Source organism: Corvus brachyrhynchos, unplaced genomic scaffold, assembly GCF_000691975.1.
Source record: "Corvus brachyrhynchos isolate BGI_N302 unplaced genomic scaffold, ASM69197v1 scaffold72, whole genome shotgun sequence".
Lineage (NCBI taxonomy): Eukaryota > Metazoa > Chordata > Aves > Passeriformes > Corvidae > Corvus > Corvus brachyrhynchos.
Window position 1 is genome coordinate 2,432,409 of NW_008236763.1, and position 3,501 is coordinate 2,435,909.

At 56.6% G+C, this 3,501-nt stretch overlaps 1 long non-coding RNA gene across 1 annotated transcript in view; it reads right to left on the reverse strand.

The window, feature by feature from the left end:
- The window catches only part of LOC108444937, a 26,255-nt gene that overhangs the window by 17,979 nt on the left and 4,775 nt on the right, over positions 1–3,501 (reverse strand). The window lies entirely within an intron of this gene.

Here is a 3,501-nt window from a genome sequence, read left to right on the forward strand (position 1 = left end):
CGAGCAGACACAAAAGAGCCTCTGACCTGGGGGGAGAAATCCCCTTTTCCGGGAAAAAAAAGCCCACCCGAGGTCTCCGGTGCGCGCTTTGAGCAGGCAGGGGAATTAAAAATAGCTGGGCTAGCTCGGAATCGGAGGCAGCATTCCTCCCCTAATGAGTCTAATTAGCGGGGTGAGGATGGAAGCGGCTTTCCCTGCGCCTTTCCCTGTCTGCAAGCACTGCCCGCGCTCTTCCAGGGGCTTTTGGGGGAAAACGGCGTTTTCCCACTTCCAGGAGCTGCTGGGGCAGGAGCTGTCCCTGGGTGCAGCTCTCGACCTACGCCTCAGCTGCCTTAAGCACCTCCGTCTCCAACCAGAGAGGGTCAGACAGGATTAAACCCCAAACGCGCATCCCGAGTCCTCCGGGGCTTGGCAAAGCAAAGACAAGTCGGATTTGGGACCTTTTTTTTTTTGGTTGGTCCTTTCCGCGGCTCGTTGCTGTCCCTGCACCTCAGCTCTCCCAAATCCCGGGCTGTCAGTGGAACAACGAGGGATTCAGTGGGGATTTAGCCGGGCTCGGGAGCCAGATCCTCCTCCCGTGGCAGCGCCCGAGCCGCCTGAGCACGGCATTACCTCACCCCGAGCCGGGACAGCGGGTGCGGGGCTGCTCTGCCCTGGGGACACGGGAGGTCCCCGGAGGGGGGCAAGGACCCCTCCTGCTCTCTGCTCTCTCAATAACTCCAAAAATCCAAATTTTAGCCATTAATTTTGGCTGCAAGGGTGTGGGTGAGGCGCGGGATGGGGTGAGGATGGAGCAGGGTCCATCCTGCGCATCCTTCCCCTAAACAGGGATGGCACAACTGATGAATCCCCCTTGATGTGCTGGGCAGCTCATTAACTGATGGGCCTAATGAGCTGCTGGGGTTGTCCAACAAGCCAGGAGCATTGGGATTGGGGGGACAATGTTGGATCTGGGCACGGGATTGCCGGAGCAGGAAGTCCAGGCAGGCCAGGAGCGGTCAGGGAGGGCTGAGCCGTCTCCCAGCATCTGCTCCGCTCTGACATTGTGCTCACTTGGGCTTTTTTTTAATTGTCTTGATGTCCCTCATTTGCATAATCCCCCATAATGCAGCGCAGCAGGACTTTTGCTCTGAGCTAATAAATAGACGACAAAAATAAATGTGTCATGTAAGATTTGCTTCCATTCCTTGCCTTTGTGAGGGAGCTTTCACCAAGGAATGACGCCGGCGGCGTTGATCTCACAGGAACTGTCAGCCTGGCCTGCCACGAGCAGCGACTTCCCCTCGCCCCGGGTGCTCAACTTTGCCAGATGTTTTCAGCCGAACTCGCCAGCGAGCAGCAGGAAAAGGTGGCTGTGGAACGCCGGCACGCTCTCCTGGCGACCTGGGGATTGCCCCCAAAGCTCTTCCCCCAAATCACCCCACCCCAAAAATGTCCCCCAGGCCGCCAAAATGTTCGTTGTTGTGATTTTGCATCCCGTGATGGGCAGGCAGGTGCCTGCGGTGCCTCATTCTTGGGGTATTTAATTCAGAATTACGGGGCGCTGTGGTTTCCTCTCCTCTCCGGAGCCGTGCCCAGCTCTCCTCTCACGGCGGTGATGAATTACTGATGAAATTCGTTCCCTGAGCTGAGGAAAAGGAGTAATTGCTGTGCCATGAATATCCAAGTGGGCTCACGAGGCCGGGAAAGCGCCGTGTGTTTGCTGCAGGAGGATTTCCCCCTTGGTTTGACAAGAATTTATTCGTCCTTTTCCAAGAATTTGGCTGGATGGATCTCGGGATGTTGATGGGAACAGCAGAGATCCCTTAGCAGGCTCCGAGTGTCAAAACACGGTTTTAGAAGAAGTTCGCTGGGTGTTTTCCCAGGATGGAGCTCGGCTGGAAGTGCGGGAGCTGCGGGAGGATCCCTGGGCTCCAGAGGATCCCTGGAATGCCAGGCCTGTGAAGAGATTTCGATCTGATGGAGCGATGAGACTCCTCAGATTCCTGGAGGTGTAGCAGGGATGTTTCCTTCGAAATTCCTCGGGATTTCACACCTCGTGCATTCCAGGAGCTGGGTTTTTTCCTCTTTCTGCCCCCAGCCCTGTGATCCTGGAGGATTCTCAGCTCTGACCTAAGAACACTTCAGCATTTCCCACTCTTTTGTTTGCTGAGAAAAGCCTGAAAACACCAGTCCTGAAGGGTAAATGCCACAAGAGAAATAAAAACCTGATCGTAGGTGAAGTTCCTTTTTCTCTTTTAAACCCTGACCATTTTAACTCATTTTTATGGCTGTCCATAACACGACTCTGGAGTGGGAGAGCTCTCCACCCTGGGAAAAGATATTCCATCCACAACAACTCCTCTCCCAGCTCATCCCAGCAGCGACATCTTCACCCCAATGGTCTGGACCAGCCCCTGAGCACCAGATCCATGCACTGGGATGAGAGACTGGAGCGCTGGGAGATGGGAAGGCAGAGATCCATGAGGGTGGAAAGAAGGGAGAACCAGCGGGAGCGAGATGAGGCACAGGAGCGAGGGATGGACGGCTGTGGAGTCTCCCTCCAGGATGCAGTGAATAATTTCCCTTTTCCCCACAGCACCAGGGCGAGAGGACGGGATCATCCGTCTTCATTACATCCCTGGAATAGGCTCTGTCAGGTTCCGCTGTAAAACCAATCAATATTCCCTTGGCCTGGCTGCCCACAGCTCCCGCCAGGCCGGGAGGAGCTGCACAACCAGGGCGGGCACGGGACATGCCAGGCACCACTTTGGGTCCCCAGGGGGCTGAGGGGACACAGACACACCCAATTATTGCCCCGGGCTGTCCACACACGCTTGGGTTTTGAAAGGAGTTCACGCTTTTTCTCATCCGGCTCCCCGGGGGTTTTCCTTTTCCTTTGCCATCAAATCTGCAGGCAACAGAACAAATCTCCTGCTGCAAAACCCCGCAGGAAGGAGTTGTTCAGGGAACAAAAAATCACCCAGGAAAGCCTTCTTTGCCCAGTTGCAGTCACACAACCCCACTCCGATTGCAAAGCCAGCTCCAATCAGGGCTCCCACACAGAGCAAGGCACCTGCAGGGGAGCTCCAGGGATCAGCCTTCCCAGGCCAGCAGCATTCCCACTGTCCGGTTGCTCCTGAGAACCACCAGAGAGAGGACAGACCCTGAAATGGGAGACCCTCAGGGCAGACACGTCCCTGACCACCACACCTTTGGACATGGAATTTGGATTTGGGGTCTTTGGGTTTTACCGGGAGATGCTGGAAGCAACCACAACTGGGGGTGCCTGGTTGGGGCAACCGCCCGGCAGCAGGCAGCCCTCAAACCGACCTCAGGCCCGGCATGACCCCTCCATGCCCACCCTGCAGACCTTTCCCGGGGTGGGAACGGGGCTCTGGTGATCCCCCCTGCCCTGGGAAGCTCCCCCAGCGCCGTTTCCACGCCTCGTGCCCGGGCTCCTGCTGCAACAAAAGTCTCTCAGCAGGCGAGACAAGCCCCATCCATCTCGCTCCCCACCCG